This window comes from Taudactylus pleione, unplaced genomic scaffold, assembly GCF_031769625.1.
Source record: "Taudactylus pleione unplaced genomic scaffold, aTauple2 ptg000216l, whole genome shotgun sequence".
Classification (NCBI taxonomy): domain Eukaryota; kingdom Metazoa; phylum Chordata; class Amphibia; order Anura; family Myobatrachidae; genus Taudactylus; species Taudactylus pleione.
This window is the reverse complement of record NW_028284618.1, coordinates 943,676-969,663: the sequence shown is the minus strand read 5'-3', so window position 1 is coordinate 969,663 and position 25,988 is coordinate 943,676. Positions and strand designations below refer to the sequence as shown.

The following is a 25,988-nucleotide window of genomic DNA, read 5'->3' as shown; positions in this document are numbered from 1 at the left end:
CCACCATTTGCACGCCCCCTGCAAGTGCTGAAAGGAGCACCCACAGTCCACTTGCTGATATGCAAATTGAAGATGTCACTGTTGAAGTACAACAGGATGAGGATACTGGTGTAGCTGGCGCTGAGGAGGAAGTTGGCGAGGAGGATTCTGATGGTGATGTGGTTTGTTTAAATCAGGCTCCGGGGGAGACAGTTGTTGTCCGTGGGATGAAAAAGCCCATCACGGTCATGCCTGGGCAGAAGACCAAACATTCCACCTCTTTGGTCTGGCAATATTTCTATCCAAATCCGGACAACAACTGTCTTGCCATATGTACCATATGTAAAGGTGAAATAAGTAGGGGTAGGGACGTCAACCACCTAGGAACATCCTCCCTTATACGGCACCTGCAGCGCGTTCATAAAAAGTTACTGTCAAGTTCAGAAACTTTGGCTCAGACCGTAAGCAGTCCAGGGACACCTAAATCCCGTTGTCCTGTTGTATCCAAGCGCCTGCAAACCACACCGTCAACTCCCTCCTCGTCAATTTCCTCCTTAGTCAGGATCGGAAGTAGTCCTGCAGGCCATATCACTGGCATGACTGACTCTCCTATCCGGGATTCCTCCGGAGGATCCTGCATTGCTACGCCTACTGCTGCCGCTGCTGCTGTTGCTGCTGCTGCTGGGAGTCGTTCATCATCCCAGAGAGGAAGTAGGAACACCACTACTTTTACTAAACAATTGACCCTCCAACAGTCCTTAGCGAGGAGGATGAAGTACGACAGCAGTCATCCTGAAGCAAAACGTATAACTGAGGCCTTGACTGCTATGTTGGTGTTAGACGTGCGTCCGGTATCCGCCATTAGTGCAGTGGGATTTAGACAATTGATGGAGGTAGTGTGTCCCCGGTTCCAAATCCCGTCTAGATTCCACTTCACTAGGCAGGCGATACCGAGACTGTACAGAAACGTCAGAAAAAGTGTCCTCAGTGTCCTGAAAAATGCCGTTGTACACAATGTCCACTTAACCACGGACATGTGGACAAGTGGAACAGGGCAGACTAAGGACTATATGACTGTGACAGCCCACTGGGTAGATGTATCACCTTACGCAGCAACAGCAGCAGCGTCACCAGTAGCAGCATCTCAGAAACGCCAGCTCGTTACAAGGCAGGCTACGCTGTGTATCACCGGTTTCAGTAAGAGGCACACCGCCGACAACCTCTTAGAGAAACTGAGGGAAATCATCGCCCAGTGGCTTACCCCACTTAGACTCTCCTGGGGATTTGTGATATCTGACAACGCCACCAATATTGTGCGGGCATTACATCTGGGCAAATTCCAGCACGTCCCATGTTTTGCTCACACAATAAACTTGGTGGTGCAGAATTTTCTGAAAAGCGACAGGGGCGTGCAGGAGACGCTTTGGGTGGCCCGAAAAATTTCTGGCCACTTTCGCCATTCAGCGACTGCGTGCCGAAGACTGGAGCGCCAGCAAACACTCTTGAACCTGCCCCGCCATCACCTGAAGCAAGAGGTTGTGACGCGGTGGAACTCAACCCTCTATATGCTTCAGAGGATGGAGGAGCAGCAAAAGGCCATACAAGCCTATACATCCACCTATGACATAGGCAAAGGAGGGGGTATGCACCTGACTCAAGCGCAGTGGAGAATGATTTCCGTGTTGTGCAAGGTTCTTCAGCCCTTCGAACTTGCCACACGTGAAGTCAGTTCAGACACTGCCAGCTTGAGTCAGGTCATTCCCCTCATCAGGCTTTTGCAGAAGCAGCTGGAGAAAGTGAAGGAGGAGCTAAGACGGAGCGATTCCGCTCGGCATGTGGGACTTGTGGATGAAGCCCTTCATTCGCTTTGCCAGGATTCCAGGGTGGTCAATCTGTTGAAATCAGACCACTACATTTTGGCCACCGTGCTCGATCCTAGGTTTAAAGCCTATGTGGTGTCTCTCTTTCCGGCCGACACAAGCCTGCAGAGGTGCAAAGACCTGCTGGTGAACACACTGTCAGCTGAAGCGGAACGTGACACGTCAACGGCTCCTTCTTCATTTTCTCCCGCAACTGGGGCTGCCAGGAAAAAACTTAGGTATCCTAAGCAACCCGCTGGCGGTGATGCAGGGCAGGCAGGACCAAGTTTGGACATCTGGTCCGGACTGAAGGACCTGGCAACAATTTCTGACATGTCTACTGTCACTGCATATGATACTGTCACCATTGACAGAATGGTGGAGGATTACATCGGTGACAGCATCCAAGTAGGCATGTCAGACAGTCCATACCTGTACTGGCAGGAAAAAGAGGCAATTTGGAGGCCCCTGTACAAACTGGCTCTATTTTACCTGAGTTGCCCCCCCTCCAGTGTGTACTCCGAAAGAGTGTTTAGTGCAGCCGGGAACCTTGTCAGCGAAAGGCGTAGGAGGTTGCTTCCACAGAATGTGGAGAAGATGATGTTCATCAAAATGAATTATCAGCTCTTCCAGGGAGACCAGCCTCCAGAACGTACAGAGGGACCTGTGGTGGTGGATTCAAGTGGGGACGAGTTAATACTTTGTGAGGATGAGGATGTACACACTGAAGAGGGTGAGGAATCGGTGGATGAGGAGGATGAGGATGACATCTTGCCTCCGTAGAGCCAGTTTGTGCAGGGACACATTAATTGCCAGCTTGTTTTGTGGGGGCCCAAACGAACCAATCATTTCAGCCACAGTTGTGTGGCAGACCCTGGCGCTGAAATGATTGATTTGTTAAAGTGTGCATGTCCTGTTTATACAACATAAGGGTGGGTGGGAGGGCCCAAGGACAATTCCATCTTGCACCTCTTTTTTTCTTTGCATTATGTACAGTTTGGGGCCTAGTTTTTCTAACTGCCATCCTGTCTGCCACTGCAGTGTCACTCCTAGATGGGTCACGTGTTTGTGCCGCCCACTCGTGTCGCTTAGCATAGTCATCCAGCTACCTCGGTGCAACCTTTTGGACATAAAAACACTATTGTGAGGTGTGAGGTGTTCAGAATAGACTGGAAATGAGTGGAAATTAAGGTTATTGAGGTTAATAATAGCATAGGAGCAGAAAAACCTACAAATTCTGTGATTTTAGCTGTTTTTATGCTTTTTTTCAAAAAAATACAGATCCAAAACACAAAACCCAGAACCCAAAACACGGAAGGGTGGTTTTGGCAAAACCAATCCAGATCCAAAACACGAAGAAAGATCCAAAACCAAAACACAAAACACGAAAAGTGGCCGGTGCACACCCCTAATATATATATATATATATATATATATATAAAATCCTTTATTTATATGGTGCCACAAATGGTCCGCAGCGCCTTACAAAGAACATAGATAAGTGAACAAGAAACCAGTGACTTAAAGTACAATACAATGCAAGACAAGGTTTATATACATTGCTGCATTAGTGATAATAATACTCAAATAAGCAACAGGACATTAGCAACCAAGTATTAGGCGCCCAAATGGGAAGTGAGGGGTAGATGAAAGTATAAGTAAATTTGATTTTATATATATATATATATACATACATACATACACACACACACCTCGATCTGCCAAACCCCCCCCCCCCCCATACTCAACCCAGCCCCACTCTGTCTGGTCCAGCTCCTCTTTCTCAGGTCCTGTCCTGACTGCTGCTTCCCCCTCCTCACCTGCTCTGTCCTGTTGCACCCCACTCCCATATTTACCCCATTCCTGATGTCCAACTGGGTCCTCCTCTGCTGTGGTGCTACTGTAGGTCTGTCCTGTGTCTCTAGCAGTGAGGGCTATTAGGGCGCATGCCCCGGCTCCCAGTGCGCATGCATGTTGGAGACAGGACTGACCTTAGCAAATTATTATATATGGTGCCCTTGGATGCTACACATACTTACAGAGGTGTCATAGAACATTTCAAATTTGTACCACCCTAACAGTTCTTGAGATGGTGCAACATTCCTTTCCATAGCGTTCTAAATTCCGTTGCTAACTGCTACAGGTCAGCTATAGGCAACATTTCCTTTTTAGATGTTTTAGTAAATCTACCCCCTACAGATGTGCCCTCATAATCCTAGAGTCTATACGCCATATGGCTCGACTGAGATTCACATAATTCATTTATCTTTAAAGTTTGTGTCTTATTTGCATCCCATGTACAAAGTCGCAGATGAAGCACAACGGAATTGGCGTGTGAAAAAAACAGGGATGCTCGCATGGGAGCCCTTCTTACACAGATTCAGTCACACATCAAATTGATCAGTTAAAGCGAGTATTGTAGATTTTTTGCTCCCAGTTGTTTTATTTTGGTGAATAAGTTGCGCATTTTGAGTTAGAAAGATCCTGGGCGCAGCCAAATCACCCGGGACCTGGCACGCCGAGAGGGGCTATTTGCCACAACAGTGAATGAAGACAAATCTGTAGGTCTTTTTATGCACATAATAATCCTTTTGTGATGCTAAAATGGCTCTATTAAAAATAGTCATCTTACAAAAATAGAAGGCAAACTCAATATACATCCAAATGTCTCAGTGTTTGTGTTCTGTTTTTCTAGTAGTAAATGATTTATTGTTGCACTAAACTATTAGGGTGTAAAAAAAAATCTAAATTTCAAAAGATGCTGGGCGCAGCCAAATCACCCGGGACCTGGCACGCAGAGAGGGGCTATTCGCCGCGACTTCAGAAACAGTGAATGAAGACAAATCTGTAGGTCTCTTTTATGCACATAATAATCCTTTTGTGATGCTAAAATGGCGCTATTAAAAATAGTCATAAAAAAATAGAATTTATAAAAAGACAAACTCAATATACATCCAAATGTCTCAGTGTTTGTGTTTTGCTTTTCTAGTAGTAAATGATTTATTGTTGCACTAAACTATTAGGGTGCATAAAAAAAACTATTTTCTCTTTTGTTAATTTTGGGTTCATTGATGTTTCCACAAACTCCACCATAAAAAGAACAAATAACACACAGTAGCTGCCATGTAACATAACACATTTGAAAGGAAGAAAATTATTTAAAACTGTCCCATTTTATTAAACAAAATAAGCAAAGAAGATGACTTGATGTCACTTTGCCCCTTCCCTAAGCTTACTATTGAAAGATGGAATCACTCCTCAATCAGGGTGGATATCCTAACAACAGACTTACAGTCCACAAATCCTGACATTCATAATGGGAAGCTCGAGACTAGGGGGTAAATTTACTAAAGGGAGAGTTTTTAGAAGTGAGTTTTAAAAGTGATGTTGCCCATAGCAACCAATCAGATTCTACTTAACATTTAACTAGCACCTTCTAGAAGATAATAGCCAGAATCTGATTGGTTGCTATGGGCAACATCACTTTTAAAACTCACTTCTAAAAACTCTCACTTTAGTAAATTTACCCCTAGGAGTCCCACACTGTATGTGCGGTCGGTCATCTTGTTCTTGCAAATGCTTTTTTATTTCTCATCTATCATGATTTAATTTATTATCGAGGCTGCCATGCTTATTGGTATATTTGTAGAAGGCTTATTTGGCCATATATATTGAAAACATAAAGACTTTGCATTGACTCTTTATTTTTCCCTTCCTCTATTCTTCCATATCCCTTAATAAACACATTTACTAAATTGCAAAGGTTGTTCCCTACTAAAGCAGGAATGTATAAATTCTCACTTTCACCATAAGCCCTTACGATCCTGTCCTTTGCAGGACAGCCCTCATTTTCTGCATTTAGAGCATGTCTAGGTGGACAGAGGCCAGGCTTTAGCTGTGGCAAGGGGATGAGATAAAGTATTCATATTCTTCAATTGGGAAATTTAATAAATGCACAAGATTGAATTTCTATACTGGTCATACCCAAAGTAACATGGGGGGGGAGTTCATGAAACCATCACAAACCAGGACACCGACAGGCATCATTGTGTTGTTCAAAGGCTTAACTAACAACCTTCTTCCCACAAGGGGCATCTGTTTATGTGATCAGAATATAAGATTAGAGCACCAGCATGAAGTGTCCGCATAGCACAGACAGTATGTTAAACTATTTACAACAAGTCATCACTGTCATGTCATTGAATATTCTGCTACATAGACTGTGAACATGGATTATGGGGGTCATTCAGACATACTCGCAAGCGGCAGTACGCTCGCAAGTGGGTCGATGTTCTCCACTGCGCATGCGCACGACGGAGGGAGCTCCGTCGTGCGCATGCGCGAGACCCGAACTGCGACAGCCGAGCTGTCGCTCCGGGTCTCGCACCAAAGGGGGCGTGCTGTCGATGTTGATTGACAGCACGCCCCCTTTGGTGGGCGTGCCGAGGGCGTGCCTGCCAGACGGAGGCGTTCCCATGGGAACGCCTACCGTCTGAAGCCGGCCCCACTGACATCACTAGTGATGTCAGTGGGAGTGATTTTGGCTCTGATAGAGCCAAAATCATTCCAGGGCTTGTGGCTGGGTGACCCTACCGCAGGGTCTCCGTCGCAAGTCCGATGGTCGCGATGGTCAAGACCATCGCGACCATCTTTTTGGACGCTCGTATATGCTGTGGGTGGTGACCCACAGCTATACGAGCATCCAGGAGAACGCTCCATTTTAATGGAGGAGGGCCCTGATTCAGAGCGAGCGCTCTGGTCAGAGCGTCCAGCTCTGAATCAGGCCGTATGTACTGTATGCAGATTCTGAAACACTAGAGAGGGGAAGCATCTCTGGTCTTGCAGGCTACATACGTCTTGTCGAAAAGAGCTGTTTGTGGTTCCTGAACCACCAGCCCACTACTGACCTAGAGCTTTCAAGAATTATAATTTACTTATATTTGTTTACTTATATATTTATGAGGTTTTGAAACGGGTTTTGTTCTAATTGAAAATAAAATCTATAAAATATCATCTCTGCAGTATGGATTAAAAAACAAACCATGTTGACAGAAACACTGCTTAGTAAATGAAATGAAGAGCATTAGAGACTTTAAGTACCAGGAGGAAAGCGATATAATACACAGTTATTACTGGAGAGCAGATTTATAGATGATACGTCTGAAGGACAAATATGATAAATGAGGAATGAGCGACATGTTTGGCAAACAAATAATTTGCTATCCCCACAGGAAAATACTTGATAAGATATTGGTTTGACGAATACGTGTATATTTATAAAATTGGCATTCTGAAAAATAAATCACATATTCAGCTTGCGGGACACTTAGGGTAAAAAAGGTGTTTAGCATGATAAACAGGTTTAATGGGAATAACCATGTAGACTGTGTTTAACTGGAGGCATTAAATAAATATATTGTGTTCAGTGCAAACACAAGATTAAAGGTAGGAAAATCTGGGAAAGAATGAAAGCGTTACAAGTGACAAATACTAACAGTGATAGTACGGCCTAGTTAGTGTTTTTAAGGCAATTTAAATGTGTGTTTTGCCGACAAGTGATTTTTTAATGCTGAAATATTTGTCTAGCTTAGAAGACAATTTTAAAATAAAACTTAATGAAAGCAATCACTTTTTATCACACATGTCTCAGTGTAAATCAGAGGTGGGGAACCTTTTTTCTGCCGAGGGCCATTTTGATATATATAACATTATTTGCAGGCCACGCCCCTCTGTGTGATGACACTCAGGGGCGGGGCCACAATCACCGGTGATTATAGCAATGCCCGAAGCTTGCTGAGGATGCTTCGGGGAGCTGTGAGGGCAGCGGTGTGACCATCTGAAGCGTCCTCAGGACACACCAAGTGGCACTGCTGCATAGATTCTGGCTGCAGGGTGCCATTTGGTTCGTGAGTGCCCCGTATTGGGAATCATTTTCTTTTTTGTTTTGTGCAGGGTGCCATTCTAGGTACCCTGCTAGCCAGACGAGGCTAGCAGAAAAAAGCTCAGAGGGCCAGACCAAATGATTCTGGGGGCCTTATAGGGCCCCCGGGCCTGAGGTTCCTCATCCCTGGTGTAAATGAACAACTTTTAAAGGCAAACTTTGTAATCGAGGCTAGTTCCAATCTACAGTTATGGGTTACAGGCTCAATTGATAGAGTAAAGCATGCCCATATAAAGGTGCTGTCATATTTCTGACCAGTCAGTAATGAATTGAGCAATCTGTACAAAATAGTCCTTAGCCAGGAGACTGCAAGTCAATCACATACCTTCCAGCCATACCACTTTCAGAGGCACAGTCCTCAGACAATCAGTACTGCATTGTCCTGATCTGCTTGGGAGTTGGAAGGCATGACCCATTGTTGGGAGTTGAAAGGCATGACCCATTGTTGGGAGTTGAAAGGCATGACCCATTGTTGGGAGTTGAAAGGCATGATCCATAGTTGGGATTTGGAAGGCATGACCCATTGTTGGGATTTGGAAGGCATGACCCATTGTTGGGATTTGGAAGGCATGACCCATTGTTGGGATTTGAAAGCCATGACCCATTGTTGGAAGTTGGAAGACTTGACCCATTGTTGGGATTTGGAAGGCATGAGCCATTGTTGGGAGTTGGAAGGTGTGACCCATTGTTGAGAGTTAGAATGCATGACCCATTGCTGGGAGTTAGAATGCATGACCCATTGCTGGGAGTTGGAAGGTATAGCCCATTGCTGGGAGTTGGAAGACATGACCCCTTGCTGGGAGTTGGACGATATAGCCCATTGTTGGGAGTTTAAAAGCATCACCCATTGCTGAGTTGGAAGGCATAGCCCATTCAGGCTGCTTTGCATAGCAGAGTAGCGGTGAATGGGGGCTGCACACACCTGCAGCTGGTGCATGTGCCATACAAGGGGTGATAGGAAGGGGACTAGAGGAAGAGGAATGGCAGTCTAGCACTAGGCAGGCCCCTGGGGGTGTGGCTATACCCCTCTGTGACACAGATATGCACCCTTTGTAGCCACTCCCCCAGTCCTGATTAGATTACCCCTAGTGTTGGAAGGGATGCAATCATTCCTGAATAGCAGAATCATAAAAAACAGAGCAGCACCCTCCTATGTAGGGCATCATATCTGTCAGCTTTTAGATATGGGGTGGAGCAGACTGAATGTTAGACACTTTCAGCAAATGATTCCTATTTCCATACCTTCTAGCATTTAAGAGTCTGGAATCAGGAGTGGGCACTAATTGAGGCTATGGCCACGTCATAGTGGAGCCGGAAGTGACCTCTGTGGATGTGGCTATGCAACCTATTGCCATTCTTTGAAATATTAATACTCAGATTGTGGTGAGAAAATGCCAAATAACTGCTGAGGTCTTTATAATTATAACAATTAAAAACTTACATTTTTGCATATGTCTAGTCAAATATGACTTTTTGAGGCACAGTAGATATTACAATAATGAAATCGTTTCAGCAGCTATGCATGAACATACAATACAATAGGGCTTTAAAATTTAAAAGAGCACATGTACTGTAGTGTGGGAGATTGAGTACTTGGTTGAAGTCTTTCTTGACAGGCAATCACTAAGAGTCTCATCAGTAATATATTCCCCTACTTATTAGCGCTACCATATGGAAAACCACCAGTGATTTATCACTGACGTTATCCCTAATGTTAATATTATAAATCACCACTGTGATTTATCCCTAATGTTATCTACATTATATATGAAGCTACTGTGCAAAATAATCCATCATCACTACTATGTCAATCGCACTTAACTGTACCCTTTAAACCAGACACCACAGATGCAACATCAATATTTAATGCTGGCCTGTCTGGTCTGCGAGGATGAGTGATGACTGACCTAAACTGAACCACTGAAGATCAGAAGCCCTTCTGGTTAGAGGTCAGAGGGCATGCAATGGATCTATAACGTATGGGCGAAAACTTGTTAGAACTTAAACAAACTGTGCAACCTGAAAGTGGTACTAGATGGTGATTTATCACTCGAGAATCAGGTGTGAACTACCACCAAGCTCTTTTCCTTGCACCTTAGGAGTATTGGTAGAATGTAACATCTATTTCCAATTAATGATTACTATTTTTGTTCTACCTGCAAGTCTGGATTACTGTAATGTCTCAACCTTGCAGAAACAAACAAACAAACAAACAATTGCAATGATTGCAGAAGGTGTGGTTCTAGCCAACCCTTATCTTTACACATTACACCATTCCCTACACTGGTAACCTGTCGCGTGTTCAGATTGATTTTCTCACCTCCAAAGAGCTAGATAATCTGAGCCTCAGTTACTGGACAGAACGTTTGATCACTCATATACTGTATGACCACATAATCTCTTTAGTTTCCAGCTGCCATGGCTGCACTACTATTTCCCCAGCCCCACACCCGGATATTATATCTTATGCTGTGCATACATCATACCTCCCAACATGACCCTCTCCAGGAGGGACTCAATGCTCTGGTCCTGGGCTTCCCTGGTAAGAGGTGGGGCTGCAGCACAGTTCAAAATCCAAATAGGGGAGCCAGACCAACTGTCATTTCACACGCTGCCAACCATCACTGGCCGGGACTCACTGGCAGTTGGTGTGACTCCCCTATTTGAATTTTGGACAGTACTGCAGCCCCAGCTCTGGAGCTGCCACCAATCATAAATTACCAGGGAAGTCCAGGACCAGAGCATTGTGTCCCTCCTGGAGAGGGTCATGTTGGGAGGTATGCATACATTATGCAATGATCTGGCCAGATATCGGAGGACTGGCCAAATAATTGTACAGTGTATTTGCACAACCACAAATTATTGTTCTGACGGACATGTGAAATCGTCCCTGAAAGATCCAATAATTTGTGAGCTGCTAATTGGCCCCATCTGGCAGTGTGCAGTATGTGCTGCCACCAGCTAAGCAACCGACAATATTCCCTGTTCCTTCACAGGGGAGGAGCTGGGAAATGTTTCCTCCCCAGGGGAGGAACCCAGATATTATGCACTGTGACATACTGTATTTCAGACTGTCATATACAATGTCTGTTGGTCTGACATACAGTTTACCTCACAGTATATTCCCGGCTTTACTGACCACTGTCCCCCATTGTTGCTCACTTTTTCTTTAATTTAAAGCTACTAATTATCTACATAGCAATTTGCAGAGCTCAGTAACTATCAGAATCACCTGGGAAGGTAAATAAATTATGTAATGTTTTATAAATAAAATTACTTTTAAAATATACTGTACAGTAATTATATTAGGGATGGGGTTTGTTCTAGATCAAGGTTACACATCTCCAGTCTTCAAGTGCTCCATTTCAGGTCATGTTGTGAGGCTTTCTGCAATTATCAGGGCCGGCTCTAGGCATGTTCCACCTGAGCGGCCGCACAAGGGCGCCACCTACAGTGGGCGCATCGATTTTCTTCCACCATTTTCCCTGTCTGACAGCCCTGTCACTCTGGCTGCCTCTAAGAAAAATTCGGCTGCCCACCCCGCTTCCATTAACTTTTGCCGCGGCCGCCGTCCTATTCTAAGCCTCCAGTGCCAGTATTGGGCAGTGCTGGGCACGCCGGGTGTGATGTCACACGTCACCCCTGCCCGCGCAGTCTTTGACTCCGGCAGCAGTGGAAGTTACTAGTGGCTGGGATGCCGCTAGCAGGCGAGCAGCAGCCATCTGCGGCCACAGTACCAGTGAGCGGACTTTGCGCACACTGAGGTTGGTCACGTCGACGTTGGTGCCCTGATGCCTGACCCCAGGATGGAGAAGACAGACCGCAACCACCGGCCCAGTGAGTGGTTGCTCAGAGACTGCTGACTGCGTCACTTCAACAGTGCCCTGCGTGAAATAAGAAAAGTAAAACCGCGCTCTTCGGTCACGAGGAGTGTGAATGAAGCGGATGTGTTGATACTCTGTGTGGTGTTCAGAGGTGAAAGACAGGGGAAGGGGGAAAAATGTATGTGAGGGATGGGAGGAGAAGGGGTTATATGGGTACAAGGGGTGGGTATGGGTATATATGAGTGCTACACTATATGCAAGAATACCTAGTGCTGTATTAAGGCTAGAAATAGGAGACGTGTGTGTTCTCTAAGGACAGTGGTTACAGGATTGGGGGGAATGGAGAGACACGGGGAAGGGGTGGATGTGGTGTGGTGATGTGAGGAACAAGGTAGGCATAAAACAAAAGTAGGAGGCCAAACCGTTTGAGAAGACACAATTTTGCTTCGGATGGCGTTAGAATATTTAGGGGTCTATTTACTAAGCTGTGTTAGGAGACAAAGTGAAATGAGATAAGGTACCAGCCAATCAGCTCCTAACTGCCATGTCACAGGCTGTGTTTGAAAAATGACAGTTGGGAGCTGATTGGCTGGTACCCTATCTCCTTTCACTTTGTCTCCTAACACAGTAACACTGCTTAGTAAATAGACCCCATAGTCATGGATGAACCTTCCCACTGGTGCCATCAGCACCCAGCCATGATATAGCTAACACATTGTTTTAACAGTGGGAATAGTTATCCATGACTATATATTATAACGCCATCCGAAGCAGCATTGTGTCTTCTCAATAAAAGGTTTGGCCCCTTACTTTTGACTTCTTTGTGTTTTTTGGTTCCTGTGGATTAATTTATTTAATTAAAATATAGGAAACATATTAATTTTGTTCAGTTAATAAAAGAATTGAAGGGGGGGGCGCGCCAACATTTCTCGCACAGGGTGCTGGTAGACCTGGAGCCGGCCCTGGCAATTATACACTGGCCCAGTAATTATCCTACCTGTGCCCACAGACAAAAATCCTTAATACTGTGGGGTCTGTTTTTCAAACACAGCCTGTGAGATGGCAGTTAGTAGCTGATTGGCTGGTACCTTATCACTTTTCACTCTTTACTTTTCACTTCTCCTAACACTGCTTAGTAAATTGACCCCTGTATATTACCTGTCCGGGGTACTGAGAACCAGAGGGACACTAATCTGCCAGTTACAGGATAATACACAGTAATAAGAACATTAGTGCTGTAACCAACCAAAACCCTGTTTGCTTTCCCTGCCAACTTTATAATGAGTTAGTTATGAATTTAAAATATATAAGTGAGTATTTAGGTTGTTTAATTTATAATTCCACATTGACATATACTATACACTTCATTGTCACTGTCACTATGTAACAGTGATAATGTATTAAATACTGTAAGGCGCTGCGGAACATTTGTAGCGCCATAAAAATAAAGGATAATAATAATGGTCATTTACAAAAATGTAGACCCTCAGCGCAAAGCCATTTTGTTTCATAATGCACCTATTGTGGCACAAATATGCCCGTTTTATATAGATATCACACAGATTACCAGTCAAAATGACACTATCTGTTGATCTGCAATATTCTTGGATGGGAAGAGCTGGGATTTACTTGCTGAATGCAGGCTTGGCTCAGTCATGCTCTTTGTACTGCTAAGTGAATTTTAAGCTGTGTAGATTGCGTATTAGTGGGGTTATTTCTGTTGCCTGTTTAAGAACATCTGTATGTGCTAGCAACTCTAATTCACTACATTTACTGTATTAAGTTAACATTTACAATGTCAATATTTGTTAGGTCCGCATGAGAATGTTGGCATGATTGTACAGTCGACATTGAACATGTTTACATGTTCATAATTTTGCTATTAACCATGTTAAAATTAATTTTGTAGGCATGTACAGTATGTAATGTCGACATTGGCCCTCATTCAGAGCCGTTCGCTATTTGCGTTCGTTCGTTCGTTCAAAAACAAGGGGTGGCTATTCAAATGATCCGTTCGCACATTGCAGTCTGTTCACACCTCTAAGTCTGAACGAGCGAGCAAAACATACGCTCGTTTATTTGTTAAAAACGCCCCCTGGCCGTTCGCACCATACGTCATATCCGCTATTTATTAGATTAATCGAGTACATCGAACAGGATATGAACTGCTCGCTATTCTTGTGGTTGGTTTTTTCAACCGCTATTTTGCGAGCAGTTCTGAGTTAAAAAAAAAACAAGTGACGTGGTCAATGATGCTGCTATATTAATTATGCACACCCATAAAACACCCGTTTTGACCTTTAAGCACGCCTGCGTTCTGATCTCCACTCCCCGTTCTCAAACACCTTCCCCTGTTACCACCCACATACGCCTCATTCTGTCACTCAAAATAGCAGGCACTCGCTATATTGCGTACAAACGATTTACAGCCGCACTGACTGGTTCGCGCATGCGTACTAAAAACCGTACGCATGCGCAGATGTGCGAACATCGCTTGGAACGAGCGTACTGCCGCTAGCGAGTGGCTCTGAATGAGGGCCATTGTTCCAATGTCAATCTGCTTTTAGTTTAAATCTAATCCTAATTCTAACAGTAACCCTAACTGTAATGGAAAGGTTGACATACAGAGCAGTTTCATAGTATCACTCGCTCTAGTCAGCTGAGCTGTGACACTGAGAGCCGCAAGGGCTGTGCCTCTCTGCTAGGCCCGGCTCCTGTACTCTTTAATTTACCCTTTCGACACCCTTGAGTGCCAGAAGTCCTAGATAAATAAAAGTGCCAGGTCCCTGATCAATAGTACAAGTGATGTGAGTCCCGGTGACAAGATCGCCAGCATTGTACTATATTGGGGAAGGCAGCACATTTCATTAAAGGATGTAGAGAAATGGAAAATTCCTTTCAGGAAAGAGCTGGTACTAAGGGGGAGAAAGCTGGACTTTGGAGTGAAGTTTTCACTCTTGTCACCTTGCACTTTTTCAGACTGGTCCACAATACCGAGGATGAGGTTGATTTTCCATTGGGCAGTTAATAAAGCATGAATGGGCACCCTGTGGCATTGTGTGGCAAAATAGGCAAATATGCGCAAAATTAAAAGCTGTACATATCCGTATGTTTGTGCCTTTTGCAACTTGTATTAAGTTTTTATGCCTTAAACTGGGTACACACCAAACGATGGTGCGACCCAGCAACGGTGCGATGTAACGATACATGGCACGCATCGTACACAGTGCACGATGCATGTGTACAACAGTGCGATGTATCGTTGCATGCTGCATGTAACTGCACAGCGTCGTTCATTGCATCGTCCCATCTGCCATGAAGAACAGCAGTTGGAATGATGCAATGAACAACCGTAGTGAACAACAGATCGGGTGTACACAATATACGATGTGTGCAATATATCGCTCCAATCCGTGCAGGGCGATATAGTATGTACCCAGCTTTAATCTCTTTAAGGGCCTGATTCAGAGGTGGATGCAAAGCCGTCGGTGCTGTCTTCTTGCGCAACAGATCTAATAAGTTACGCAAAAGTCGCAGCCGCTCTCTTTTGTAAAAAGACGCCCACATCAAGCTTCTCAGATCCACCAAAGATGCAGCATCGGACAAACAACGGAAACATTGGTCGCACCATCAGACCTCTGAGCGACCCTATGGTTGCCCAGAATGCCATTGCATGACCACAAGACATTGGTCTAAACTGTGTCCACCTCTGAATCAGGTCCTAAGTACAGTGTAGGGATGGACATCGGAAAATAAGGTTGCCAACCATCAAATGCTTCTGTCCAATGATGAACTGATGTGTAATGATGTCAGTGCCGCTGCAGATGCCCAGAAGCTGTGTCCACAGCACATCACCTTGGCACGTGCATGAATTTCTGTTTCAGGCTATGCATTAAATAAACATCAATGGTTAAACCATCGCCTGTCGTTACCTTGCAGTGGCTACATGCTACCACATGACATGTTGCGATGGCGGCAATGCTGACACTTCAATGGCCATCCCTAATTCAGTGATTAGCACAACCCTTTGTAGGAGGAGCAAATTACTTTGGAGGTGAAGCACTACCTAGTCATGTGATTTGCTGGTACTGTTAAATAGCTATCATGTGACTGCAAGTACTGTTCATAATGATAGTTCTAAGTGACAGAAGGTAAGGAGAAATGCTGCGGCATAGAGTGGCTGGAATCTGTCTTCTGTGCCAGAATATGAAAAAAGTTTTCCTAGTGGTGTTAAATGTAAACTCTTACATTGGCTCTCTTTCAGCGGAACGTAGACTTTTCCAGGAAAGGAGAATCGGTATATAAAGTGTATAGTTGGTTGTAGGTTGACGTTGTAAAGGGAATCATTATATAATGCCGGTTGTCGGGATGCCTCCTGTCAAAATACCAACAGCGGGACCCAGATGGTTGTTAATCCGACAGGGGTCAGGTAAGTATACTTACCCTCCCTTCTTGTAGCCTAACCCTAACAATCCCCACCCCGCACCCTATCCCTCCCCGTTAGTGCCTAACCCTAACCCCCCCAAAACCTAACGCTAAACCCGCTATGGTACCTAAACCTAACCCTCCTAGCCACCCCTTCCCTCCCTCCCCATGGCTAACAGCTGCCTTTGTTCCGGTGTCTATCTTAAGTCCCGTGTCGGACTTCCGGAGTCGAGATTCAGACCGACGGCATGCCCTCTGAGGGTCTGATCACTACCTCCCTTATAAAGTAAGAAAAAACATATGCACAAGGCAAAGGAGGAACTGTTCCTTATAGGAGTTCTGTGCTTGTCTCTGTGTGAAGTGGAGGTATGAGGGGTGAAATGAAGGCATGATGGTGGGGCTATTGTAGATATCAAATAGGCTGGAATGTATCAACTTATAAGTCGTCACATATCTCAGAGCTTTTCCGGCGATTTTGACCTCCAGATGTAATAGCCGCCGATTTGGAGTGTGAGAAACCAAGTTTCCGGCAATGTGCGGCAGGTTTAAAACCCAGACATCTCTGGTGACTTGGGCACTGCGGTGACTGTCAGGTGTAAAATTACACCTTTCTTGCAATTTTCTTAGGTGTTTTACTATGATACATACGGCGATTTGCAATTCAACAAAATCCCATTATCTAGTCATTACCAGAGGCTATTACAGTCCACCAATGACAACTATAAAAAAGCTAAACCCTGCCTTGATATATTAGCATGCCATGGTTAACTAGGTGTAGCTGTAGGGGGCAGTTGCCTACAGAGCTCTAGTATGTATTAGTACAAACAGAAAAGGGAATTCTCTGCAAAAGATGAAACATACGAATCTATGCAATATAAAATCTATAGTGTCATACCCCCAACTGTCCCATTGTAGTGCAGCTCATTAGATTGCTAGCCATGGGTGAAATGTGCACTACACCGGAGATTAGCAACTACTCTGATAAGGAATAATAATGTTTTATTCTCCACGTTCTCATCCTTCATTGCTGTAATTAAAGAGCACATATGGTAAAAGTCAATACGAGTGCCAAGTAAGAAATGCATTGCTTGTCAGATGTGGGATATTAAAGGCACAGTTGTGAGCAGGATAAATTTCTCACTTCAGAAAGAATGGATGAAAAGCAGGAATGATGCGGACAGTAAGGAGGTCTGTGAGCACCGATACTATAACTTCAGCAATGAGCTGTCTCCTCTCAGAGCAGAACCTGTTCATATTGTTACATTTCCATTGTAGAAAAGAGATGACTGGATGTCTACATTGTTAAGTCTATAGTTACCAAACCTTATAGCCGTTCGGCTTAGTTTAGTTAATCACTTTAATAAACCAAACCAATGGATTTCTGCGCAAAATGTATCTATTCTATTAACAGGTAATTGCTTGTGCATTTGTCTGTATGCCTTTTATTCTGTAGGAGTTGTATAATAACGGGACATTAATGTCTGTCTATTGTGCAGTAGAGCTTCTGCAACACATAACTGCTACATTTTAACTGTATTTTTTTCTAACAGACTTTAAAAAAAATAAAACAATTTGTGTCACTCAATGGGGCATATTCAATTAGCCACGGGGTTTACCCTGCGACCAATTGCCACCCAAAATCCCCGCGGCGCGGGGAAAAGCTATTCAATAAAATAGCCTTTTTCCCACCCCGAAAAATCGGGACTCACGCACGGAAACACACTGATTCAACGTAAACTACGGAATCAATTGTTTTTCTCCCCGCGCGTGAGTCCGATTTGGTGGTTTTTAAGTGGATTTTACCTCTCACCTCCATCAGCTGCGAGGTAAAGTACGACTGCTGCGACTCACTCACGGGGTCTCGGGGACTCGCGCATGGGGTATCCCCGCTAATTGAATAGGTCGGCACAGCATTTAGCCATGGGGTAAACCCCGCGGCTAATTGAATATGCCTCACTAAGGGGTCTATTTACTAAGCAGTGTTAGGAGAACTGAAAAGTGAAAAGTGATAAGGTGCCAGCCAATCAGCTTCTAACTGCCATCTCACAGGCTGTGTTGGAAAAATGACAGTTGGGAGCTGATTGGCTGGCACCTTATCACTTTCTTATCACTTTTCACACTGTCTCCTAACACTGCTTAGTAAATAGACACTTATGTCTGAAGGGCCATCTAAGAATGAATAGGAAGGTCAAATGGTTTTAGTAATAAATGTGCTCCTGTCGTACATCTCAAACAAAATGTTGCCCTTATATGTATTTCTATAGTAATAGTAAGGACATACTTGACCAAAAAAACAGTTACGGTTCTGCTGCATAAAATGTTCCAGGTTTACATTACTGCAAAATGCGTTGGTGTGTGACTGAGCTGATTACTGGAGTACATGGTCCTGAAGTCATTGATCGCTAGACATCGGTAAAGCAATGTTAACATATATGATACAAACACAAGCCTAACCTGAGGCCAAACCATTACAGCAGGGATTCTAAACCTGTTTCATTCTTAAGCCACACATCATGCTTTTATGTTGATAACAGCAGTTGAAAGGGACCTTGGGATGGTGTTATATAGTGTGCGTCTGATTATATGAAGGACAGCCGGCAATGTAGTGAAGGGAAAAGCCAGTATAATATTTGGTTGTCTGATAAGATGTTTTCATTTTCTGTTTGCCTTAGAGGAGATTTCAGACACAGGGGTGCATGTGTATAGGAGAATTCTGGGGCATGGTGCATGCTGGAAGGCACAGACAGAAAATAGAACATTTTAGGGAATATCTGGGAAGAGAGGAACCCACACAGGGTAGAGGAGGATGATTAAATGATGGGAAAGACTGGAGAGAGGAGGAAGTTAGATTGAGATGTTAGAGCAGGGATGGGGAACCTCCTGCCCGGGGACCGTATAAGGCCTGTGGAATCATTTGGTCTGGCCCTCTGAGCTTTTTTCTGCTAGCCTCATCTGGCTAGTAGGGTTTCTAGAATGGCACCCTGCAGCCAGAATCTATGCAGCAGTGCCACCTGGATCGTCCTTAGGATGCTTCAGATGGTTACACAGCTGCCCTTACAGCTCCCCGGAGCATCCTCAGGATGTTCTGGGCATTGCTGTAATTACCGGCAATTGAGGCCCTGCCCCATGTGATGTCACGCAGAGGGGCATGGCCTGCACCAGGCCCGCAAATAATGTTATATTTATCAAAATGGCCCTCGGCAGAAAAAAGTTTCCCCACCCATGTGTTAGAGGATCAGAAGAAAGTACAAGGGAGAAGGGGGAGATTGGTATAAGAGGGAGGGGGGTATGCATTCCAAAATTAAATGTCTTCTCTGAGAGATCCTGGAGGTAAACGTCCATATGGGTAGTGTCGGAGGCATGGCGGCACAGTGTGGTACAAATCTTATACTCTTAGACCGCTCCCCACTGTATGCAGTGATTGCAGTATTCTCCCGGGAGTCTGGGACAACTCACCGGAATCCGGGTCTCTCCTTGACATTTTGGGAGTGTGGTAAGTATGATGTACCAGCTCTCTTTCCACTGTCACTGGCTGATGGACATCAGTACATGTAGAGGGCCTCATTTATACAGCGCAAAATATCTGAGGTACAAAATCCGTTTATATGTTGCTTTTGTGATGTAGCAGAAGTTTGTACCGGCCGATAGGTATTCCTTGTACAGTACAGAAAAGGCGCACAGGTGTAACTGGTTTTGCTGAGCATACCTAAAAGTAAAGGCTTCAAACGCAAAAAAAAAAAAGATAACAATAATAACAGTTACAAAATAACAGACATTCCCAAGGTCCCTAACACCTTACTGCCTACACACAGCAATGTTGTAGGACAAAAACTGAAATGTTTAATGAAAAGTGTTGTTTACAAACACAGTAGTAGGCGGTTGGAGTCTTCATGTGATATTTATATACCTCTGGGGGTATATTAACTAAAGTGCAGGTTTTTAGAAGTGGAGATGTTGCCCATAGAAACTAATCAAATTCTAGCTATTATCTTCTAGAGGCTGCTAGTTAAATGTTAAGTAGAATCCGATTGGTTGCTATGGGCAACATCTCCACTTCTAAAAACCTGCACTTTAGTAAATATACCCCTAGTGTGTGGTGGACATGTCTCCTGAGAGCAGAGAGTGGTATGTTTATGGTAAATCCAGGTACACTGGTGCAAAACCAAGATGTTTGCTTCATAAATAGGATATTCATCTGCACTATATTATATTCTTCACTGAGCAGCTCCTCGATAGGCTGATTGTTTCCATGACAGGACAGTATTCATAATATCCAGACTTAGAACTTGCATTTAAATTAACATTTTACATTCTTCTCTAAACTAAGTGATGTAGAAAACACTAGTTTGCAGGAACTATGACCTGCAAACTGGATTTGTTCTAGGAAAAAGGATTACCATCAAGCAACAGCAGGTGGGTTAGGCAGCAAGCCTCCCGAAAACGCTGAAGCAGGGGAAAGTGAAAGAATTTTCACTTCCTCTGCCTGTGAATAACGCGGTGTGCGCACCCTCGGGTCACGTGCACGCACGCTGTCACGTGGGCGCGCGCCTGAGCCGCGAATTTAGATTTTTTTTCCGAAGCCCCAGAGTGTAATGGTGTGAGAGAAGGTAAAACTGTATGCCTGATACCTTATGCTTTTGTTTGACCTTTGACCTTAGTTTGAAAGGGAAAAAAAGGATGAAACCGTAAATGCTTCACAAAAAGAACAATTTTTATTGAACTGTAACTGATGATTTTCTGGAAGGTAAAAATGGTTTGAACAGTGGATTCTACACTGGCAGGGAACAGCTATTCCAGACTTAGGCTGGAAATCTTGTCCGGAGTACCGGGTTACTTCTGTTCTTTATTGGTGGTTGCTTGAGGCTTCTTTGGGTCCCTTGCTGCGCCTTAAGGACGAGAAAGGTAAGGTTAATAGACATCAAGTGAGAGTCTCCAGAGGAAACAACAGACCTAGCAAAGGAGAGTAAGAAAAGGGAGGGTAGGGTAGGAGCTGTTGCTAGGTGGCAATCCTGTTCTCTAGAACGGTGTAATGGTTAGCGTTACCGCCTCACAGCACTGAGGTCATGGGTTCGATTCCCACCACGGCCCTAACTGTGTGGAGTTTGTATATTCTCCCTGTGTTTGCGTGGGTTTCCTCCGGTTTCCTCCCACACTCCAAAAAAAATATATATATACTGGTAGGTTAATTGGCTAAAAAAAAACAAAAAAAAACATAAAAATGTACCCTAGTGCGTGTGTGAGCATGTGATAGGGAATATAGATTGTAAGCTCCACTGGGGCAGGGACTAATGTGAATGGCCAAATATTCTCTGTAAAGCGCTGCGGAATATGTGTGCGCTATATAAATAACTGGTAATAAATAAATAATAAATAATAGAACTAATCCAGTTTTCAGGTCATAGATTCCTGAAAACTAGTGTTTTGTTCTTCGGGAGGCTTGCCACCTAGCAACAGACTACCACATACCTGGTGGTTGATCTGAGAAACTCGATCTTTTGTAGATCGTTGGTCTAAAATAGTGCTTTGCAAAGGTACGGGCCGAGGCCCACCTTGCTGCTAGCATGATTGAGCTTGGGGCATGCCTTTAGCTGCTGCTCTTATTGCAGCTGCTCCCCTTAACAAATGGTTTTTGAAGTGGTCAGTATCTATCCCAGCTTCCCTCGTGGATGTCACAATCCATCCTCTAATAGTAGAGGATCTTGCTGGGCGAAATGGTTTCCTGCAAGTGATGAATAGCTGTGTGATATTGTCCCTTATTGGTGTCATGAGGGCCAACTAAGATGATAAGCATGAAGCCACGCACAGGTTAGGTTCTGAAGTGTCATGTATCAAATCGAATTCTACTATTGGGCTATTGAACGAAGATGTTTTTGTATGACCTTTAAGAATGATGTGGTACCCTGTAGGAGTCTGTGATAACCATGGGTCTGAGGTATGTATAAGGTTTAATTCAGCCCCTCTGGCTGCTATCACTAAAGCTAGCAAGGATGCCAACTTATGGGATAACAGGGTAATGTTGTTCTCTGTCTCCCAAGAGGCTAGGGCAGAGAGGAAGGGCCTGGAGAGGCAGAAACCACTTAACAGATGAAGGTAAAGTTTATTATCTGTTAGATTTGGGATCATGATGGCTAAGGCAGAACCATATGACTTTATGGTGGCCGATGCTAGGCCTAATTGGTATTTAGAGGCTAAGAAGTCTAAGGCTAAATGTAGTAGAAAGGATTGGTCAGAAAATGACCCTTGGGACTGCCAGAGGCCAAATTCTTTAATTATCGCTGCATACCTGGCTCTAGTTTGGGGTCTTAAGGATGCATTGATTAGGGCTTTTGTGGGGGATGCTAGGGCTGGATCTGTTAGCAACCTAGTAATATTGCCATCCACATGCACTGGGGAAGTGGTTCCAGAATGTCTGGAGTTCCCTGGAAACAGTCCTTGGATAACCCCAGGGGAATCTTGGGTCCTATGCGTAATTGGCTTATCAGGGGGAACTATACCCTGGATGGCCATACCGGAAATACTACCACAATACTGGGTACTCGCTCCTCCCTGATTTTCTGTAGGACTTTCAAGAGGAGGGCAGGGGGTGGTAAGGCATAGGGGCGAGACAGGTCTGTCCAAGGGAAAGACATCGCATCCATTCTCCATACCCCTTTTGTCCATATTCTGGATATGAAACATGGAACTTGGGCATTCGTGGGGCTGGCGAATAGGTCTATTTCTAGGTTTCCGAATGTTTGGAGTATTTTTAGGAATACCTGGTTTGTCAATGCTGTGGATCCCAGGGAGATTCTTTCTTGGGATAGTGAGTCTGCGAGTTCATTGAGCTCCCCTGGGATGTGGGTTGCCAGTAAAATTATGTCCCTTTGGACTGCCCAATCCCAGATCTCTAATGCTTCTTTGCATAGGGATAGTGATTTGGTACCCCCCATTCTGTTTATTTATGATACCGCGGTTGTATTGTCCAGGCATAGCTGGATATAGGGCTTTTAGAGCCAGTTTTGCTGCGCATAACTCTAGTACGTTTATGAAGAGACTGGATTCTTGGGGTGACCAGGTGCCCCTGACTGCTTTCTCTTGAGAGAAGCCTCCCAACCATTTAGTGATGTGTCTGTAGTGATCTTAGGAGCGTTTGTAGCTCTCTGCATGACAAGGGCACATGTCTGAAACCAGGGGACATAGCAATCATTTTCCCAATAATCCTTGCTAAGGAGCGGAGAGATAATCTGCGCTTCTGGGAAGTCCTTTGTATGTACTCTTTTGTATCTAGCCATTTTTCTAGAGGAACTGCCAGGGAGAAAGAATGGGTATCTAGATCGAAACCGAGAAATGTTATGTTCCGGGTTGGAGCTACTTTGAGTAGTGGTGTGGGTATATGTGACCCTGGGCGCTCCCTGAATGTAAACAGGCCTGGTGGGTAATGTGTTTTTCTAGTAGGAAACTGAAGTGAATGGCAATAAAATGGGTTTTACCTACTCTAGGCACTATTCAGTATTTAACCATATGAGAACATATGAGAGGTTCCAGTTATAAAGTGAAACAAATATGACATTTATTCATCATAGTAAATAAAAAAACATATGAAGACGTATGAAAACATGAAACATTTAGCATACAAAATCATGAATGGGGGGGTACCCAAGGGTTATGGGGTTGGTCCAAAAATTCTTGGGGTTGGGAATGGTGGGCAAACACCATGACAGAACGAGTAGATTCAGTCAGATTTACCAGCATGTGGATTGAAGCTGGATGGGTGAGTGGGATGGACGAGTGGAATGTCCAGAGTATTCTTGGGATTGATGATGGTATAAAAAATAACCCACAGGATGGGTATATATATTCAATTATTCCAGTTAAAAGATAAAACTGGATACATGAAGTATTTAAAGTCGTACCGGAGGAGGGGTGGGGACACCAACACCCGCTGGCTCCCCACACTTCCTTAGGTACCCCTAAATTCAAGATTTTGTATGCTAAATGTTTCATGTTTTCATACGTCTTCACATGTTTTTTTATTATCACATGTTTTTTACTATGAATAAATGTCATATTTATTTCACTTTATAACTGGAACCTCTCATATGGTTAAATACTAAACCTAACCCTGCCCCCTTAGTGCCTGACCCTAACCCTCCCCTAGTGCTTAACCCTAACCCCTAACACTAATTTTCCCCTACCCCGGTACTTACCTTCTGGGTTTCCAGCTATCGGGATGCCGGCGTCGGACTTCTGACAGGTGTCAGGATTCTGGCACCTGCATTCTGACCCCCAGAATCCCCTCCTTTGGTATTTTAACGGCATCTCTTACAAACAATAGACAATACATTTGTTGCAATTCAAATAAAAAGGATAATTTGCAGCAAAATAGAACATGAAGATTGTATCACCTGATAGCTGGGGCACAGCAAGGATAATGGAGCAGCTCTCAAATTCAATTAGATCCCCCAACAGACTGACCCAGAGCACAAAGCTCCAATACCTTTTAAAACCTACAGTACACAACACCTCTATAGGTATGTCACGGCCAACTCCTCTGTGACTGGCTAGTTGGTTTACAACCTGGATTCCATGCTAGGGCAGCCCTCCTAGTTGTAATGCCAATATCTCTATAACTGTAGACCCAGACCCACGCTTTGCCTTTAATGTAATGGGAACACATGCACATATATATATATATATATATATATATATATATATATATATATATCTTAGAAGAAATTCCTTTAGATACAATCAGTTTTATTTAGAAGTTTGCTTCTGTATACCGTGATGTATCAGCCTATGGGTCTATTTGTTGGTTACAACTATAATAACTTCTCCTCCAACACTTGTTTTGTAGGTATGTCGTGTTAATTAGAAAAATGACCACAGCGAAAAAAAAAAAAAAATGACATTACAAAGCAATTATTATTTTTTATTATAAATTATTATTTTAGAACCAAATAGAATATTGAAATGCGCCACAAATTGGCGCTTAATTAGCTTAAACCCATTACAAGTGTACAAACCATATATTAGTTTTCATTATATTGTAAATCAAATTGATGTGGCTGTTAAACTAAGGACTAAAAATGAAGTGAAGAGCTCCAGCCATTTATCATGTTCTTTCTTCCTAATTTACACAAAATAGGAAGGGTGTTTTAGCCTCTATTATAAATCTTGGTTCAATATTTTATTTCAATTAGTTTGTACCGCGAGCAGCCTAACCAATACATTTTAAAAATGCATTAGAAGTTATTGTACTCTGCCCTGCGCTAATTTATTAGTTGTTATCTTCAAGATACTTTTAATCAGCGTTTTCTTGAAATTAAGTAATGGTTGGAATTAATACAGCAACTATCAGATTGCAGCAATGTTGAACAAAGACAAATTAAAAGGTTATTTAAAAATGCAAGCAAGATACTTTGAGCTTATTTGTGTTTACTCTTCACAAAGGGAAACCAGTTTTATTGATTTCTTTTTTGCTAATGTTATTAACGTCTGCGGGTCGGATTCTGAGTTGGATGTGAGTGTAATTGCGCATAGATTTTGCAGATATCTGCACACTGTGCATGCCCATAGAAAGAGATCGCCGCCTGCGCATACGGCAGAAAAAGCATATGCACGAGGACAGAGATCGCAAGTGTGAACTGATTGAGCCGCTTGTTGATGGACTTAGTCGGATTATAAGGACAACATAGGCCTGGGGCTGAAAGGGTCTATACTAAGAATGGGAGGAGTGACTATTGCCATGTGGGTGTGGTCAGTGCCATGTGGATGTGGCCAGTGCTGTGTGGGTGTAGCCGGTGTCATGTGGGTGTGTACATCCCTACACTACCAGCCCCAATGTCTCCTTAAATACATAAAAATAGAAAAATTGCATAATTTTGTGCCAAACCAGAAATATAATTTAATACTTATGATTTATGGCCAACTGTGTGCCATCTAGGCAGCTAGTCGTCATGCTGCCACGGTGATGTGCCT

At 43.8% G+C, this 25,988-nt stretch overlaps 1 protein-coding gene across 1 annotated transcript in view; it reads left to right on the top strand.

Annotated features, from left to right (window-relative positions):
• The window catches only part of PLXDC2 (plexin domain containing 2), a 664,573-nt gene that overhangs the window by 468,456 nt on the left and 170,129 nt on the right, over positions 1 to 25,988 (top strand). The window lies entirely within an intron of this gene.